Genomic DNA, 20655 nt, shown 5'->3' with positions numbered 1-20655 from the left:
CTTACAAGAGGGAACTCTGTCATGGACCCTACTGAGGAAATTCAGTTGCCCAAGAATCCAAAGGACCTCCTCTGGAAGTGGTCCCATGGCATGACCTGCGGAAAGTATGGGGGTTTATGACCCTCCAGCCCTCCCTCATTTCCTTCTTAATTCTTTTCCTACCTTGTCTTCAATTTACAGCCTTGTTGCTCAAAGGGGATCCACCAGGGTCACATCACCTGGAAGTTTGTTAGAAATGGAGAACCTCGGTCCCACCTCAGACCAGCTTTACCAGAATCTGTATTTTAACAAGATCTGCAGGTTGTTCTGAAACACAGTAAAGATGGAGAATTACAGAATTATAGAAGAGAATTTCTGGAACCCCAGCTCCAGTTTTTCACACCCGCATTCATTCTTAGCTGCGTGGCTCTAGGAAGAAAAGCTCTATTCCTCCTCCTTCCTTCTGCTTCATCACACTCCACCTTGCACAAAGCCGTCCTTGGCAGTGTTTTACTCCTGTGCCCACTCTGTCCCATTATCTGTTACCCTTTCTTGTCACCTTGACCTTCCCTTCCTGTTGATAAATGGCTGGGCAGGCTCCTTGGCTCCATTTACCCTCCCAGAGAGTCTGGAAACACACCCTGAAGATCAGCTGTGGCTGGCTTGAAGGGCCCCGCCTTGCATCTTCTCATGCCAGATGTAATCATTCCCAGAGTTCAGAGGTTTATGACTTGTTTCTTGTACTTCCAAATGTGCGGTCAAGATGCCCTAGTGTTGAGTTGGCAGGACTAATGGCTTATTTAAATATTTTCCAAGTCTGCTCTTTCAGACCACTTCTTCCACGTGGATATCACTTGTATGAGAATGTGAGTGTAGTGAAATCATGAGACTTATGTCAAATTTGTCTTCAAACTTTTATACCAATTGTCATTGTACCATCAGTTTCCACAAATTAAATCTACTCTGAAAGAAAGCATATCTGGAATTGGCTCCCAAAATATTTCCATAGGTTCTCGGATGTACTTTGCAAGTGTGTTTTTGCTTCCTAGATGTGGCAAGAAATTATATTTGAAGTTCAGAAAGGGCAAAGATGACTTTCTATATTTCTGGTGTACTTGGAGAATCCACCTGCATCCACAGAGTCAAAATGCTTTTATCTGAGTGCACACAGATGCACACAACTGCCATCCGTTATTGCCCATACTTTTTGTACACTTCAGAAATTGAAAAATAAAAGAAACACAAAGGTTATCTTTGAGAAGAAAAAGCAACCATAAAACTAATGATATTATGTATCTTATAGGCATTAGAATAATGAGGCCAATTCAGTTGAAAAGACATCACTGAAAAACAAAAAAAAAAGAAAAGACTTCACTGGTTATACAATGCAGATGATACAAGAAAACAGTAGTTTTAATTTAAACTGATAAGGTACTTAGAAGATTAATTTAACTGGTAAAGAGTAAAATAGAAACTAGCCGTTGTTCATTCTCTATGTGCTTAGGTATCTCTGAGAAGGTAAGAAGTTCAGGATAAGAGGGAATCTCAAAGAGGATTTAAAACAGACTGGAGATAATTTTCCCCCATAATTGGGTCAGCTTTAGATAAATGAAGGCCAGTTGGGACTCATTGAAAGAATACTGGTCCCAAAGAACATTCCTTGATGAGACAAAGGTGACATCTGCTCTGTTCCAGACTCCTCAGCCATCCAGAGTGAATGTGCTGTGGATCCATAAATAGCTCCATAAACAAGTTTTTCTAGTCTAGTCTAGTCATGATCAAAGATCTAAATGTTCATCAAAACCCACTCTGCTTACCTAACATCAACAAATAGTCATTCTAAAACCAACATTCACAAAGGCAACAAAAGAAAAAAAGTAAACTGAACTTCATTAAAATTAAGAACTTTTGTGCATCAAAGGATACAATCAACAGAATGAAAAGGCAACCGACGGAAGGGGAGAAAATGTTTGCAAATCATATATCTGATAAGGGTTTAATATCCGGAATATGTAAATAACTCCTATAACTCAATAACAAAAAGACAAACAACCCAATTTAAAATGGGCATAGGACTTAGATATTTCTCCAAAGAAGATATACGAATGGCCAATGAGCACATGAAAAGATCTTTAACATCACTAGTCATTAAGGAAATGAAAATCAAAATCACAAAGAGACACCACCTCACACCTACTAGGATTGCTATAATTAAAACAAAAAACCAAACAAACAAAAACATGTTGGTGAGGGTGTGGAGAAACTGGAACCGTTGTACATTGCTGGTGGGAATGTAAAATAGTACAGCCACTCTGTAAAACAGCTTGGTGGTTCCTCAAAAAAACTAAACATAGAATTACCATATTGATCCAACAATTCCACTCATAGGTATATACCTAAAATAATTGAAAACAGGGACTCAAACAGATACTTGTACGCCAATGTTCATCATTATTTACAATAGCCAAAATGTGGAAATAACCCATGTTCATCAACAAATGAATGGATAAACAAAATGTGATATATATACAAAAGAATATTGCTCAGCCATGAAAAATGAAGTTCTGATACATGCTAAAATGTGGATGAACCTTGAAAACATTATGCTAAATAAAATTAGTCAGACACACACAAAAAAGTATTTCATGACTACACTTATATGAAATCTCAAGAACAGACAAATTCATAGAGTTGTCTTCCTCCTTGGCTGTGTCTCCTGCATTGGCAGGTGGATTCTTAACCACTGCGCCACCAGGGAAGCCCTGGGGCCATGTTTTAAAACCACCATATCTTCAGTAGTGGGTTGCATTGTGTCCCCCACAAAAGATATGTCCAAGTCCTAACCCCTAGTACTATGAATTTGGAAATAGGGTCTTTGCAGATCTAATTAAGTTAAGGATCTTGACATGATATGAGTCTGAACTAGGGCCCTAAATCCACTAATTGGTGTCCTTACTAAAGAAAGGGGAGGGAAATTTGGGACATACAGACTTGGAGACACAGGGAAGAGAGTCATGTGGAGATGGAGGCAGAGACTAGAATTATGACAAGCCAAGGAATGCCAGGACCACCAGAAGCTGGAAGAGGCAAGGAAGGATTCTCCCCTGGAGACTTCAGAGACAGCGTGGCCCTGACACCTGGCTTTGAAACTTCTGGCCTCTATAACTGTGATAGAATGAATTTCTCTTGTTTTAAGTCGCCAAGATGGTAGAAATTTGTTATGGCAACATTAGGAGACTAACACACCTCCAAAGGAATGAAGAGTTGTGGGAGTTAAGTTTTTAGCTTCTACTTTTTCCCAGCCAACAGAGGCTTGGGGGTGCTGCTCTCAGTACAGCGGCTCTCTGCTCCTCTCCTCTTACAATATGCCAGGGTCCCAGTGATACAGCCCCATCATCCCTGACTATCCTTGCTGTCAAATCAAGTTCAAGAGTGCTCCTGCCAAAACTCTACTTATGATAGTGCCATTGTTCCAGGTAAGGAATTGTCAGTTTTGCCCTTCAGGATGGGCCATCCACTTTGGAGAACTGTGTTCTGCCAGCTTTCTCTGTGACGTCCAAGACACAAGTATAATCTCTTGGTTTCTCCTTTGGCCTGTTTGGTCTCCACTGTATTTCCTCATAGATTGTGATTAAGGTTATAGATGTTTCCCTTTTTGGTAAAGATGGAGTTTATATGTCTGATTTCTGTTCTCTTTGTTGCTTTGAGGATATTTCCAAGACAAGAAGGTACCATCATCTTAACTTTACTCTGCTATTTAAAAACTAGGAGTCCACAGCACACCATGCCATCCAAAATTTTGTTATTCTACAACCAGGGTCAGCAAATTTTTCCTGTCGAGGGCTAGACAGTAAATATTTTAGGTTTTGCACTGTAACTACTCAACTCTGCCATTGTAGTACAAAAGCAGCCACAGGCAATATGTAAACAAATGAACATGGCTATGTACCAATAAAACTTTATGGACAGCAAGAGAATACAGCAGAAGAGATGCAATGTGTCTTTCAGGGCTAGGTTATGAAAGGCATTCAGCTTCTGCCCTGTTTTCTGGGACCCTGAGCCACCATGTAAGCATGTGAGCTGCCAAGCTGGAGAGGCTCTGAAATACTTAATGAGATATTACACACGGAGACTCACAAAGCAATTCCTCCTAACTGCCACCAGCAGCGAATGTTTCTCTAGCACTGTGCTCTCCATTATCAGCCTCTACAGAGCGCTTAAAATGTGGCTGGAGCAACTGAGGAACTGAATTTTATTTTATTTATTTATTTTTTTAAACACCTCTATTGGAGTATAATTGCTTTACAATGGTGTGTTAGTTTCTGCTTTATAACAAAGTGAATCAGCTATACATATTAAATTTTAGTTTATTTTAATTAATTTAACATAAGAGTTACATAAAACATATCATTACTAGTTTTTATACTGATTGCATGTTGAAATGATAATAGTTTGGATATACTGGGCTAAATAAAATATACCATTAAAATTAATTTTACCTGTTTTTTTTTTTCCTTTTAATGTGGCTACAAGAAATTTCTTAATTAACTATGGCTCACATTATCTTTCTATTGGAATATCTAGCATTATCTTTAAAAGGTTCTGGAGCCCAGGGCTGGGGACCTGGGCAGTTGTCTTCCTCCCTGGCCAGGTCAGCCACTTGAACCAGGTGACCTTCCATGGGCGTCCCAGGGCTCTGTTCTGCACCCAACCATGGAAAAGACCTAAAGTTCACAAGGAATGCTTCTGGAAGTTCAAGGACATTTTAGAACAGAAAGACAGGCCTTCTTTGACTGATGCTATTACTCCTTTGGGGCACGATGGCATTTTATAAAGATTTTAGTTAAACAACCTTGCTTTAAATACCAGTGAGGCTCATTATTAGCTGTATGATCTTAGGTTCTGAACCTCTCTGAACATCAGATTCTTCATGTTAAAAAAAAAAAAAAAGATTTATTGTGAATGTGTTTAATCCATCCTACTAAATCTGTGAGTTTTCTGAAGATGTGATGTGATCCCTGCCTGGCAGAGCTGTTGTGAGGATCAGGGATCAGGGTGTAAGTGGCCCAGGATCTAATGCTAAGTAAACAAATAAACAATACTCAGCACCTAAGAGTTCTGAAGGGGAAAGAAGGATAAGCCCTGGAGAAGGCAGTAGTGACTAAAGAGTTTATATTTGTGTGTGTGTGTGTGTGTGTGTGTGTGTGTGTGTGTGTGTTGCTTGGGGGGAGGGGTGCAGAAGACAATCAAGTAAATAAACAAATAAATACCTAACTCAGGACGGGATGAGTACCTCGAGGTAGGGCAAGGGGCGGAGAGGCTGATTGGGAAGGCTTCTCCGCTAAGGGACCTCCACTGAGGGTCACCCTCGGCCATGTCTCCTCTCTGTCAAGGGCTAGGCCTTCAGGGATGTAGCATTTGGGCAGAAACTTGGCCTTTAACACTGCCCCATTTTACTTTTCATGTATCTGCCTAAATTTTTTTTCCTTTTTACTTCAAAAACTGACCATCTAACCCCAGAATCACCAGAGCAGTGCAGTTTTCTAAGAAACCAATTTGACTAAAGCCAATTGTCCTAAAATCAATCCTTCTAAAAGCAATTTGCACGTAGTTAACTTGTTCAGGTGTCTACGTACCATACGATACATTCACCTACGTTTTTTTATGTTGAACATTTAGAGCATTTTCTATGAAGTCAGTCTGTTTTAACCTCTTGTGAAGTTTTGTATTTTTCTAATTGTGTTCTGTTTCAGTCACTTGCTGAAGGTATTTCTGTCTTATTTTCATGTTTCTAATAAACATGTATGCAGTCATTCACACATGATTTATCAAACTGATCCCTTTTGAAATTTCTTGCCTCTGTCTTACATCTTTCTTTGTCTTTTCATACCTACGTGTCTCTCCAGGTTTCCTCACACAAATTAGCCCCACCTGTGTTTAATGCAATTAATGCAGGATTACCATTGAGACTGAGACAAACTATTCCACAGAAGGCTTCCTAGTGGAAACTTTTTACTGTGTGCTTCTAGCTTCGTAAAGTGGAAAAAGAAAATGACAATATCTGTGTAGGTGTGCTACACATGTTCACATTAAATCCATTTGGATTTAAGGCTTTAGAGGGTTGAGCTGCCACAGCCCACACATGTGGGCAGAGGCCAGACTACAGGTTTTCTGACTCCAAACTCAGCGCTTCAATTAAGCACTCTATACTGCTCCTTTTAATAATTTTGCAAATGTGCTAATTAGTTAAATAAGACATGGTTGATCTACCATTTGCTTAAACACTGTCTCATTTGAACTTCCAAAATGTCATTTCTTATTACCATTGCCACTTTACTGAGGAGGGAACTTGGTTGAATAAATTAATTAATTATGTAAAGCAGGATATATAAACTTAGTCCAGTGATGAAAAAAACAAATGTTGAGATCAGGAAATAGTTGAACAAAGTAACAAAGAAACATCCTTTAGAACATTTAAGCCAGTGGTTCTCAGACAGGGGAGATTTTGTTACCCTCATGACATTTCTAGAAATGTCCGGAAACATTTTTTTATTGTCACGCTGGGGAAAGGGTGCTACTGGGTAGAAGCCAGGGATGCTGCTAAATAACCTACAATGCACAGGATAGTCCCTCACAAGGAAGAACTCTCTGGCCCCAAATGTCAATAGTTGCTGAGACCAAGAAACCCTGTTTGAAGGGTCACTTGTTTAGGGAGGTAAAAATGGGGTGTAGTCTGAAGACTAACGCGCATCTTGAAGGGAACAGTCTTCCCTGTACAGTCCATTTCCTTTCACGTGTCTAGCCATTTATAGCCAAGCTCCTATTTCAGAAAGAAATCCACGTTCCTATGTTCATTTTGTCAGCCTGAAGTCTTGGGCGAGGTTCTGTTTTGCTTGTCTGCTTTCTCTGGCACAGTAAATCTCTCCACCAACTCTCTTTGAGAGCTTGACTCTTGCTCTCATTGGAGAGATAGGCCATTATTGCCTCAGGTTTTGTCCCTGCTCCCAGCGCATTGCCTGGGCAAGGCTCCCAGGTCAGGCGAGGTCTCTGGCTCAATCTACTCCCTTCCAGGCCAAGGTCAGCCCAGGGACCAACCCAGGCAGGGGAGGGTTTTCTGTTCCTTTCCATCTCTCTCCAACACCATGCTCTCCAATGTCTCTTCTGTCTTTCCTCACTCCTCCTGCAGACAACTAGTGGAATCTTTATCCTGGCTGCCCGACAAGCCTGCCCCACCTGGCATCCCTACCACAGGACTCGTGTCTTTCAGTCTTCCCCTTGAACCCCATTCTCAGATAAGGTCATTCAGGAAAGAGTCAAGAAGTTAATGGCTGATAATTAATGTCTGACCCATTCCACGAAGAGCTGCCTTTTCACAAAGGGCTTTGCTTTGGCTCATGGGGTGAGCGCTAATGGGGGTTATCAGACATGTTAGTACAAAGTGCTTTCTCATCCTTCACCTCATTGGCTCTCAGGTCTCCTCTCTAAAGACTGAGAGAGCGAGGGATTTCTAATGACCAGTAGGAAGATGGGGAAACGTGCACAGAGCTCCAGGTGACCCAGCTGGCTGCTGGTGGTGCTTGCATGAAACACGGGGCTGCAGACACTAAGCCCGGTCTCTTCTGCAGAGAGACACCTGCATGGAGGGGTTGGCGAGGGGTGGGGGAGTAGAGCCCTCGCAGTACACCCAGGCTCCTCCCTACAAGCGCAGCCGCTCTTCTGCTGACACCAAAAGGCAGCTAGCCCGGTGACCCAGAAGGGGAATCCTGGACTCCACCTAGGGGAGGCCCGGCCCTTGGAGCTGCATGGTTTGATGCAGTTTGGGGTCCTGAACAGTTCTTCCTTGTTAAACCCCGACAGAATTGTGCTGTCAGCATCTTCCCTCCTCAGAACAATCCCCGGCAGATGTTCGCCCCTCCATAAAGGCCCAGTGAGCTTTCATGTGTTTGGTATCTGTATTTCCTTTCACTCCTTCCTGGCCGGGGAGGAGGACTCCAGTTGAAATGGCTCACATTCTTCTTCTGAGTTCTCACTCTGCCCTCTTGCCTCACTAAGTAAGGGTAATTATTTTTTTAAATTAATTTACTTATTTGGTTGCGCTGGGTCTTAGTTGCAGCAGGCGGGCTCCTCAGTTGTGGCTCACTGGCTCCTCAGTTGTGGCATGCGAACTCCTAGTTGTGGCATGCATGTGGGATCTAGTTCCCTGACCAGGGATCGAACCCAGGCCGCCTCCCTTGGGAGCGCGGAGTCTTATCCACTGCACCACCAGGTAAGTCCCAAAGTAAGGGTAATTATAAAAAAGGCAAAACAAAACTTAGAATTTTATTGTCGGGTAAAATGCAAAAACATTTAAGAAATTGCCTGAAAATCCCTAAGGAGCCCTCAGTCTAGAGGGGAACCAAAAAAACACAATTAAATAAGGTCTGAAAAATGTTGTAATTGATATATGCCCACAAGGTGGTGGGAGCCCAGAGGAGGGAGAGAGCACCTGGGCAGGGTGGCAGGGGAGGTAGAGACACCTTCACAGAGCAGGTATCATCTGCCACCACAATCAAATAATACAGCATCCTCAGGTGAGAAACATTTCCTGTTTCAATGGTACCCCTACTTTAGTTGGTAGCTTTATTTCCCATTATATAAACTTCAAATGTCAGTATTCTTGGCATGCAGCGTTGCTTTAGTAGAAAATCAAAGTTTTGAAGTGATTTTCCATGTAATTCAAAAGGTAAAATATTAATTGAGAAAATGTAAAGTTTTTATTGTTGTTGTTTTGGTCCAAATTATGCTTTCTATGCTTTTGCAGCCTGTTGAATTTTACCCTGGATCAACCTTCCTCTGATTTGTGATAAAGATCTAACACTACCTATGGCCACAACTGCCTCCATGCCATCGTGTTTCTCCACAGCAATCATGAGCAAGTTACTCTATTTCACACCAGCTGTGGCAAAATAGGACGATTACCTAATGCACCCTAACAAATAATGTGACAATTATTTAGCAACCTGCCTTGATGTTATCACTGCTGTAGTCATCTCATTTTATTACTCTCTCTGGCTAAACTGCCTTAACCTAGTTTTGCACTCCCTGCCCTTTCTCTTTAAACTCCCACAGTGATCTGACCATACTTAGTCCAAATTTTTTGCTTTGTTTTGTTTTCACAGGACATTTATGTGTTACAAACAACTTTTTCCTTTTTAACTAAATCAAGCAGCAAAGTTCCTGAAGGTGCATTGGTTTGGGATGTTCTCCATCCATAGATTCAGGGCATAATCATCTGAGATCATGGGGTTATGATCAATGATGTACTGTCCTATTTTAAATTACAAGAAGAACCAGACAGACTGACTCTGGATAGAGCCTGCCCCCTCTAGCACTTCACACTAAGCTCTCCTGGGGCGGCCGTGACCACCATAATACAAAGCAACTCTGGAAGTTCAGGAGAGGCAGAGATTACTACAATCTAAGAAAATACCAGAAAACTGGAAAGATAGGGGACCTTTAAGCCTGGGTAGGATTTCAAAAAGTATAGAATAGGAGAGAGGCCATCCAAGGAAATGGACCCATATCCAGCAAGACACCATGGTAGAGAAGGACCTATTAAAAAAAGAGTCAATCGGTGTTGCTGGAGAGCAAGACTCTGGGGAAGGGCAGAGAAGGAGATGAGCTATATAATTGGGTCAGAGCCAGATCGTGCAGAACTTTAGATGACAAGCTGGGCATGGACTTTATTCTGGATGGACTCCAATGATCAAAGTAAGAGGTTTTGAAACTTTAATTAGGACCCCAGCTTCAGGGGGGAAAAGAAACTTTGTAGCCATCAAACTGATCAGATTGGAGTCAGGACGGATAAGGTGGAGTAGGGGTAAAAGGCTGGTATGAAGAAGAAGAAAGCCAAAGGTTAGACAGTGTACATCAAAATATTCTCCCAGTGCAAGGTTCAAGGGAGGCACCCAACAAATACTCCCTGAAGTTGATGATTCCAGGATTTGGAGTATGAGGGGCTGGTGATGACATTCAGTGGGATCAAAAAAAAAAAAACTAGGCATTGGGAAGGAGATGATGGGGTAAGCCATGGGCATGTTGCACTCGAGGTGCTTAAGAGACATCCAAGCGGGGATGGCTAATTGGCACTGGATATACAAATCTGGAGCTCAGGAGGGAGATTTGAGATAGGGATGGAGTCATCAGTGTTTAGAGCACAGGTGAAACTACCAAAATAAATTATATCTTCCAAGAAGAATGGATAGAGGGGAACAGAGGGCAGGAAGGATCTTTGGGGACATCAATGTTTGCTGGACAGCATGCTTTTGTGAAGGCATCATTGCACCTACCATTATCCCCATTGTAGCTCCAGAGCCTGGCAAAGTCCTGGCAAAAGAGCAGATACTCAATAAACATTTGTTGAGCAATGAAATGACTGAATTTAGGGAGCAGGTAGACTGCACTTCATCAGAGGAATGAACAGAGATGGGACAGAAACGGGACCTTACCTTTGTCGAGCATCAGCTATCTACCGAGATACTGGCTTTACTTGTGGTTTCTCCTTTAAGAGAATGAAATGATATCATGCAAAACTTAACAAAGCTTCAGAGTCTGGCTTTACAGTGACCTCAGTTTTTGCAGTGTCTGTAACTCCTGTGCCTTCCCGTTGACTTTCCCCTATCCTCAACATTTTTGTGTTTAATATTTACTTAAGGAGTCAGGGCAAAACGAAACTTCTTTGAACTTGGAACACTTTTTTTTAGGAGTAATTTTTTTTATTGAGGTATAATCAACATAACATTATATTAGTTTCAGGTGTACAACACAATGATTGATATTTGCATGTACTGCAAAATAATCTCCACGGTAAGTCTAGTTAACATCCAAGTGAACTTGGGACACTCTTAACATTCTCTTCTGTAAAGACAACTCTCAGATAACCAGAAACCTGGTGGTTCTTCTGGGACTGTTGCATGTGTTCATTTTATTGATTAATTCATCATTTTCTAAGAGCTGGCACTGTACAACATATAGGAAGAAGATATGGCTCAGCCCACTGTATGCTCAGCATTCATACAGTTCAAATGTGTGTGCACTCATTCATATGCACACATGTGTGTGAATATTCAATCATAACATAATCTGTAAGTAAGCACAGAATCTGTATTCTGTGGGCACACACAGAACAGCGAGCCTAACTCTGTCTTAAAAGCAGAGATAAAGGTGAAAGATCATGGAAGTCTTCACAAAAGAAAAGATACAAAAATAGAGCCATGAAAACTAAATAGGTTTTGGAGGGTTTTCGTTATTGTTTTTTCCAGGCAGAAGGGGCCACATAAGCAAAGATGATGAGACACGAAAGGGCCTGAGTGTGAACTGCTTGAAAAGGCGGGGGATGAAGCTGGTGCAGTTCCCCAGAAGGGATCTGAATGAGTGTGACATGACTGGATTTGTGTTTCGGGAGGACCCTTCTGGCAGCTAGTGTGGACATTGGATTAGAGCCTGGAAAGATGCCTGAACAGACAGCTTTATGCCAAGGTGCCTTCCTTTCCATCCTCTTGTCTGCCACATAAGCGCCTCAGGAGGGCTGGATTTTGAAGACTGACATTTGCATATAGGTTGAACCATTAGAATAGGTTCCAGACCTACCTGTATACATGAATGCCTTTGCAGTCAGCAGAAGGCATGGAGCGTGCAGACTTGTCATTGGGAGATATAAGAATGAGGCTGCTCAGGAAAGTAGCTCAATGGTTTGATCTAATTTGTACTTACAAGTCTTAATTTATCATGAATAAGATTTCTTCTAATCATTATTAGGTTTACACTTAACTCCCTAAAGCCCCTTCTGTATTCTAAGAAGCGTTTGCTTTATGTATTAACGCTGGCTTCGGCTCAGCCCCAGCCCGAGCCCCAGCCTCAGCTACAAGGAAATCTCAAAGCTCTCTTAACCTCAATTGGCATAGCTCCTTTCATCAGGATTTACTCTTAGTAATTTACATTTTAACAACTCTGTTAACACAGATAGACCATCATTCTATGAAATTCAAGTGGGATTTGCAAAGAGCTTTTATGGCCTAATACGGCCCCTTAGATTGTATCTTGGAATATGGTTTAACCACCTCATCAGAATCAAGAGTTTTAAATATCCAATACCATTTTTTTTTAAGTGATGACTTAATTGCTGTTGTATTTAACTGCCTTTTCACACATATGTTAGGCATTTTGCACATATGTAACCAAATGAACTAGAGACTGAATTTCTACAGTAATCTTAAGAGCCAAGAAATAAGAATGGAGGATTTTATTCTGCAGTTTAAGATGCACATGCCCTAGCATGTCTGGCAACAGACAGAAGCCATGTAAAGGGCTGTCATTTGCAGCCCTGGGAATCTTCTTCTACCTGTTAATTTACTCTCAGGGAATAAAAATGCATTGCTCGATCTGGGCCTTGGAAAGTGACTTCTATGCCACAGCGGATGAAGGTGTTAGGTGAGGTTCTGCATCAGGAAATTTTCAAACAACAATGACAGCCAGGCGTGTGCCTTCTGAATGCCATCTATGCCTTCCTTTGCTCTCAGCATCTTCTTTCCCCTGGCCCACAACTAAAGTCCCAACAGGAGGTTTCTGGGATTTCCTGGCAAGCAGATGGCTATCCAGAGCATGGCTATCAATCTACTTGGTGCAGAGGGAGGATGAAAGGTGCCTCCTCTAGAAAAATTCCCACAAAGTCTGAAAAGATGGGCGATTTTACAGCATATGGGCAGATATGCTAAGGATCTCTGGTAAGAGATAAAAACCAACCTACCTTATCTGTAGAGCCAATGTCACTGTTTACTCCTCCTAAGAGCTTTATTATTCCACAAATCTTATTTTCACCTTATATCTGAATTTTTTTTTAATCAAGACATTCTCCCCCGCCTCCCCAGGCCAGGGAGTCCATCCCAGTGTTCACTAAATTTATTACATTTACAAATATTTTTATTATAAACCTACTATTTGTAACAACCTATGGAATTGAACTTGTTTTCCTTTTCCTTTCTTCTTCGGCTTTAAGTTTTATTTTCTCTTGATGTTATAATAGAAGCAACACAATGAAGAGTCCAGAGGTCTCTATGTTAGCTCGGACCCTGTCAGTACTGCTGGAAATCACAGAAGGTCAATTAACCCTTCTAACGTTCAGATTCCTCATCCCTCAAAAGAGTGAAGGAAACTTTCTGGACCGCTTGTCCCACAAGACTGTTGTGAGCCTCAGACAAGAACCATGTCTGTGAATGCAGTCTAAAAGCCACCACGAGCTAAAGCAAAGAAAAGGAGTTTCAGATTTTCCATAGATATTTCACATCAAGCATCACGTAGGTTTGATGTAACTTACTTTCCTTTGATATCATCCATAACTTTGGCTCTCAAATAGTTCACATTCTTAGAATTAATTTAATAATAATTTGCTGCATGTGCTTCCTGTAATATTTATAACCAACCCTGAAGACAATAACTTTCTCACCTGAGAACTAAAGATTTTAATGGTTATGATTCCATATTAAAATCATTTTAGGACTTCCCTGGTGGCACAGTGGTTAAGAATCCATCTGCCAATGCAGGGAACATGGGTTCAACCCCTGGTCCGGGAAGATCCCACATGCCGCAGAGCAACTAAGCCCGTGCGCCACAACTACTGAGCCTGCGCTCTAGAGCTTGTGCTCCACAACAAGAGAAGCCACTGCAATGAGAAGCCCGCATACTGCAACGAAGAGTAGCCCCCGCTCGCCGCAACTAGAGAAAGCCCATGCGCAGCAACGAAGACCCAACACAGCCAAAAATAAATAAAATAAATAAATTTAAATAAATAAATAAATAAATAAATAAATAAATAAAATCATTTAATATTATACAGTATCAGGCCATCATTTAAACCATTTCAGATCTAAGAGATTTGCCGACATGTCTTCATATACTGTCTACTACTGTTGGATTATTCTTTCAGTCCACAAGTACTGATTAGGCAAACACTCTGAAGAGTGCTAGCTGCAGAGACCGTGCAGCTGCTGGGAACTAGGAAGTGAGTAAAAGAGGAAATTAAGGAGAAGCATACATTATAGATTGTGAATTTGGGGAAGATTTTATGGGAAATTTTTCCATTTTTTTAAACAAAGCTTCTTTTCAGATTTCCACACTTCATCATTAAAATTTACAATGATTTTTTGGGGCTTCCCTGGTGGCGCAGTGGTTGAGAATCAGCCTGCCAATGCCGGGGACACGGGTTCGAGCCCTGGTCCGGGAAGATCCCACATGCCGCGAAGCAACTAAGCCCGTGCGCCACAACTACTGAGCCTGCGCTCCAGAGCCCGTGCTCCACAACAAGGGAAGTCACCGCAATGAGAAGCCTGCGCATCGCAACGAAGAGTAGCCCCCGCTCGCCGCAACTAGAAAAGCCCACGCACAGCAACGAAGACCCAACACAGCCAAAATAAATAAATAAATACATAAACTTTAAAATTTACAATGATTTTCAAAATGTGTCTTTGGCAGTGGAGACTATGTTAGGTCTGGTAAAAATCCTAGCCGCTTTCTCTTTTACCCAACAGCTCATCTGAAACCTTTTACCAAATCAAGAACATAAGAGAACTTAGGATGAAGTTTGTAGGGTAGGAGACCCAAAAATCAGCTGATGGAAAATTAAGCTTTTCTTGGATGGAGCCTGTGTAAAATATTTTGCACTTACATATAGAACTGCTCAGAGCAATGTCTGTGGAGGTGAATTCAAAAGCTCCAAGTGCCAGGAACAACAATTGCACTAGATCAGGTCCAGGAACATGTAATCAGACTAGAAAGAGGGATTTTCCAAAAATCTGAGTTTTCTTTTCATCTATAATATTGCTAGCAAATGGAAATGCTACTAGGTTAAGTCCTAGCACTTTTTTGGCTATAAAAGAGCCACATATACAATAAACATAGGCTATTACGCATTGTCAACTCTAGATCACAGAGAAAACAGTACGGGTGCCTCCTAATGGCTAGTGATCTCCTAATGAAGTGCATTTGTGTATTGATAAGAAGTATTAAACTATTTCTAACTTATTAAGAATATTATTTGAATTTCATTTCTCTGTTAAACAAATATCTCTAATACTAAATAGTATGCTTCTGTTTGGGCTTATATATTGAGGAAAATTTGAATTGTACAAGTATTTGCTGATCATGTATAGAATTCAAGCACCATATTTTCAAATTAAGCTTGCTTTTATTTAAGGTTTTTCCTTTAAAAATATATTCAACCAAGTAATCTATATTTTATTGTATTCAAGCAAATACACATAGAAACCTTTAGAAAAAGTTAACATGCACCATCTTCTTTTTCAACAAAAAACACCTTTAAAAGGAAATAGTACGATTAGCCAAAAGCAAATTACCAAAAGGGTTGACGTGTTGTAAGACTATGGGTTTAGGAACTGTGTAGCAAAACCATGTTGTCTTCTTTAAGGGCTGCAGGGCAGAGATTAGCTGACTTCTATGTCTGGCAGCATGGTAGGCACAATCCTCTGAATGACCCTCCTGATAAACACCACTAAAATTTCTGGATAAAATATTTTAAGTACTTCTTTAAAATGAATAACTGACCTGACAAAAAGGTCAGGAATCTTCAGAAGAAGAAAAAAATTGGGAATTAAATGAATACCAAAGTCAACTAAATGCAATCACACAACTACTAGAAGAAATGTGGGTGAGTTCTGCTTTAACTTCAATGTAGTAAAAGACTTTCTAACTGCAATTCAAAATCCAGAGGCAATAAAACTGGAAGAAAATATTTGACAGGTTATCACGGACAGAAGTTTAATGTATCTAATTTTAAAGAACTTTCAAAATTTGGGAGACAAAAGACCAAAAATCCTTAGAAAAATGGGCAAAACACAGACAATTCACAAAACGAGATCTCAAATGGCCCTAAAGCATATGGAAAGAGGTTTATCCTCACTCATAATAAGAAAAATGCAAATTAAACTACACAGAAATGCCATCTCTTACCCAATAGATTTGCAAAAAAATTTAAGTGTGTCTATACACTCTGTTGGTAAGGCTGTCAGAAATAGTTTTACTCATTGCTGATGGAACTGCAAAACAGGAAAAATCCTATATGGTGAGGAATTTGGCAATAACAAAACTATATATATACCTATCCTTCAGCCCAGAAATCCCCCTGCTAAAAATTTACACCTCCAACAATACAAAAATTCATATGCAAAAAGCTATTCATAGTAGCATCATTTATAATTACAAAATGTTGAAAACTACGTAAGTATCCAAGCTTAGGAGATCAGTTGAATAAACTGTGCACATACACCCAATGGAGTACTATACAGCTGTAAAAAAAAAAAAAAAAAAGACTGAGGGTGATCTCTCTGAACTGTTCTGGATTTATTTCTAGGAGATATTATTAAGGGGAAAAAGCAAAGTGCTAAAGAGTACATGTGTTATGACATCTTTTGTGAAAGGATGAAAGGAAAATAAGAAAATATCTACTTACCATTACAAAAAAGAAATACAGGATGGATTAACCAGAACACAATAAACTCTGTTACCCATTGGAGTGGGAGGAAAATATATGAGAGGGAGTGAAACTTCTTTCACTTCTGAAAGCATATCATTATCCTACATATTCAAAAATGAAATTAAATCAATGAGAAAAGGAATTGGAGGGGGGATGTCTAAAACAAAAAGAAGCCAAAAAAAAAAAAAAAAACCTGAGCCTCATATTTCAAATAAACATTATAAGCACACTGAAGGGGGAAAAGAAAAGAAAGAGCTAATCCATGTACCTTATGAATACAGTGTGAGACTATATGCCCTCAGAATTGGGAAGAGTTGGGTATAGGAGAAAGGGGAATGCAAATCATACTAAACTCTTTGCAGTAGGTTTATTTGTTGTCATGGTATGGGTGAAGCAATTCTGAAACTGTTCTAAATTTATTATAGGATTGAGCAAATGAGTAAATGTGCCAGTGTTGTTGGGAGTCAGGGTCCTCACCATGGAGGAAGAAAGTTACAAATAAGGAATGGAGGGCAGGCAAGAAAACACGCTGTGGGAATAGGTTGGAATTGGAGATATCAGTATGAACTTATGATTTCTAAAATACATATATGTAAGTATATATGCATGTTTATATTTACATGTCTGTATATGTATGTGTGCATATACATGCATACGTTTCCTAGCTCTGTCCACTGAAAGGGTCAAGAAACAAAGTTACCCCAGTAGCAATGAGCGTACCTAGCACCCATTCCTTGGTCTCTAATACCATTCCCCACTAAAAGGAACCAGGGCTCCTTGGGGAAATAGCTGATCCCAGGGAAGGTACAAGGTAAGCCTGAAACAACTTGTTAAACCAGAAAATCAGCAAGTGCTGAAAATTTTTATTGGAGCTTATTATAAGGACACTTTAGCCAGCTTGAAGGGGTCCCCACTAGCCAAATCTGGGACAATTTGAGTAACCAAATAATTAACTGCAGTAATTCTAAACCATTAAAAAATAGAAATCTATGCATCAATTACAATAATATATAAACAAATAGACAAGGGAGAAGGGAGGTCTCTTGCTTACTACAGAATGCCAAGAGCCTACTGGTAAATGTCAGCAGGGTCCTGGGTTAGAAAATCATGATTTTATAACCATGATGGTAAAGAATCATCAATGGTTGGTAAACTCAGGGAGGAATTTTGATAAGGAACGGGATATTTGCATGGTTTTACACACAGGATACTTAACAGTTGGAAGAGATAATAAAAATTATTATTATACCGTTATAAAACTGGGCAACACCTTGACCAAGTGATCAAAATTAATACCACCAGTGAGGGACAGATGGACATTGTGTACTTCCAGATGTGATACCCTAAAAAAGCACACATCACTAGTGTTCTATTCTGGCTGAAATTCATAAGCTCAAATTAATCAGGAAGAAATAATAGAAAAAATACAAAATGAGGAAAGTTCTGTTTTAAAAAAAAAGTGAGTGGCAGTTGGCAGAGCGGGGGGCAGTCTGTAATCTTCAAAAATGTCAACGGCATAAAACATAAGAAAGGCTATAGAAATGTTCCAGATTAAGGGAGCTAAAGAGAAATGACAACAAAGCACAGTATCTGTCCCTAGACTGGATCTTGTTTTGGAGGGGTAAAATGCTATAAATAATGTTATAGAGCAACTAACAAAATTGGAATATGGATGGTAGAATAAAAGTATTGTATCAACATAAACATATGAACTTGACAATTGTACTGTGGTTATATAAGAGCACAATTTTCTTTTTAGGAATAACGAATGTTTATTCACAAATGGGTAAGTAACACATGTAAGAGAATATCCCTATTCTTAGGAAATACACTAAAGTACATAGCAGTAAAAGGGCCATGGTGCATGAAATGTAATGATTCAGGGAAAAAACTATTATATATAGAGAGAGAATGAAAAGAGAGAGAAAGAAGGAGAAGAGGAAAGAGAGTAAGAGTGCAAATGGTAAACCCAATGGGGTGAAACATTAACAACAGGTGTACTGGGTTGGTCGTGTCCCCCAAGAATTCATATCCTTCCCAGAACCTCAAAACCTTATTTGGAAATAGGGTTCTTACAGATGTAATTGAATTAAGATGAGGTCATACTAGAATAGGGTGGGCTCTTAATCCAATATGGCTAGTGTTCTTAAAAGACAAGAAGGAACACAGAGACAGACATACACAGGGAGAAGGCTACATAATGAAGTAGGAAGAGATTGGAGTGATGCTTCTATAAGCCAAGGAATGCCAGGGATTGCTGGCAACACCAGAAGCTAAGAGAGTATGAAACAGATTCTCCCCTAGAGCTTTCAGAAAGACTATGACCCTGTCAACACCTTGATTTTGGACATTGAGCCTCCAGAACTATAAGAGAATAAATTTCTGTTGTTTTAAGCCACCCAGTTTGTGGTAATTTGTTACAGAAATCACAGGAAACGAATACAATAAGCAAATCTGGGTAAAGGGTGTACAGAGTATGCCTTGTACTATTTTGTTTTGTTTTGTTTTTTGTAACTTTTTGTAAGTTTGAAAGTATTTTCAAATAAAAACTTTTTTAAAGGATGTAAAGACAAACAAACAACAAAACGAAAAACAGAACAGTAGGCCTTCTAAGAATCTTATGGGTCTTGTCCCGTTGCAGTCTCACAGGGAGATTTGTGAGTGTGACTTTTGTCTAATGGAGAGGATTATAAGTTGATGCACAAAAAGCTTACAACAGCATTTTCAAAAGTATTTTATCAACTTAGACTGAAAACAACAGAGATAATGAAAAGAAGTCTTTGTATTCCCAAACTGCTACGGACAGGAAAGAGCCTTAGAGAACTCCTCAGCTTCAACCACATGTCATTTCTTATGGAAAAGGAAAGGGGACTCATGGGGCAGAACCAAGAGCCCAGAGAGCAAAGATCCCTGGAGAACAATCCCAGGCATAGGACTGAGCCCTAAGCAAGGCACCTGCAACATCCCCTAGCTGAATTTCAGAATAGCCCCAGACAGGTAAGTGCTGTGTACTCTCATGTTTCCTGTTTCTGAATGGGAGGGTTTCACTCCTGTATGTTGAATGTGTAAGGAACAGAAAACTTGTCTCTTCTCTTCATAGTCTTCAGATTAAAAGGAATGAAACTCTGACATGGATGGACCCAGAGATTATCATACTAAGTGAAATAAGTCAGACAGAAAAAGACAAATATCATATATCGCTTATATGTGGAATCTTAAAAAATGATACAAATGAACTTATTTACAAAACAGAAATAGACTCACAGACATAGAAAACAAACTTATGGTTACCAAAGGGCGAAAGCGGGGAGAGGGATAAATTAGGAGTTTGGGATTAACAGATACACACTACTATACATAAAATAGATAAACAACAAGGACCTACTGTATAACACAGGAAACTATATTTAATATCTCATAATAACCTCTAACGGAAAAGAATCTGAAAAAGATTATATATATACACACACACACACACACACACACACACATATATATCTGAATCACTTTGCAAAAAAAAAAAAAGAAAGGAAAAGGAAAAAAAAGGAATGAGATTCAAGGAGTTGTACCTGAGGAATGGTACCCCACCGAGAAGGCTCATCTGCACTTGGACCTGATCAAGATGATAAGATCCTGGGCTTCAGGTTAATTCTTAAATGGATGAGACTTGGTGGTCTTGGGGATAAGGAATGAGTTTATTTTGCACATGTGAGGGATGGAAACTGTTGTAGTCATAAGGCAGACTGGGGAAGAGGGTATTTTCCAAATATGGCACAATAATACTGTCATTCCACATGATATTTTTACAATGTGACTTTGAGTCTTCTCGCATTAACAGAGGAGGTCAATAACAGGGTTGCCAGATTTAAGAAGGAAAAATACAGGAAGCCCAAATAATTTTTAGTGTGTAACCCAAATATTGCATGTGACATACTTAATACTAAAAAAAAAGTGATTTATCTGAAATTCAAAGTTAACTGAGCATCTCATATTTTATCTGGCAACCCTAGAATTCCTCACCCTTAAATCTGGGTGACTTTATGATTATGGCAGGTATGATGCTATGTGACTTCCAAGGCTGGGTCATAAAATGAGGTACAGATGCCTGGTTCCTCTCTTGGGCGTTTGTACTTAGAATATAGTCCCATGCTATG

The 20655-nt window shown here is 39.9% G+C and overlaps 1 long non-coding RNA gene across 1 annotated transcript in view; it reads right to left on the bottom strand.

Moving 5' to 3' along the window:
* Positions 1 to 200: 200 nt before the first annotated feature.
* The window catches only part of LOC133104709 (uncharacterized), a 43523-nt gene continuing 23068 nt past the window's right edge, over positions 201 to 20655 (bottom strand). The window contains exon 3 of the long non-coding RNA XR_009703697.1: positions 201 to 306. This is a non-coding gene — a long non-coding RNA (uncharacterized LOC133104709). The remainder of the gene's footprint in view (positions 307 to 20655) is intronic.

This window comes from Eubalaena glacialis, chromosome 14, assembly GCF_028564815.1.
Source record: "Eubalaena glacialis isolate mEubGla1 chromosome 14, mEubGla1.1.hap2.+ XY, whole genome shotgun sequence".
Lineage (NCBI taxonomy): Eukaryota > Metazoa > Chordata > Mammalia > Artiodactyla > Balaenidae > Eubalaena > Eubalaena glacialis.
This window is presented reverse-complemented; position numbering and strand designations above follow the sequence as displayed.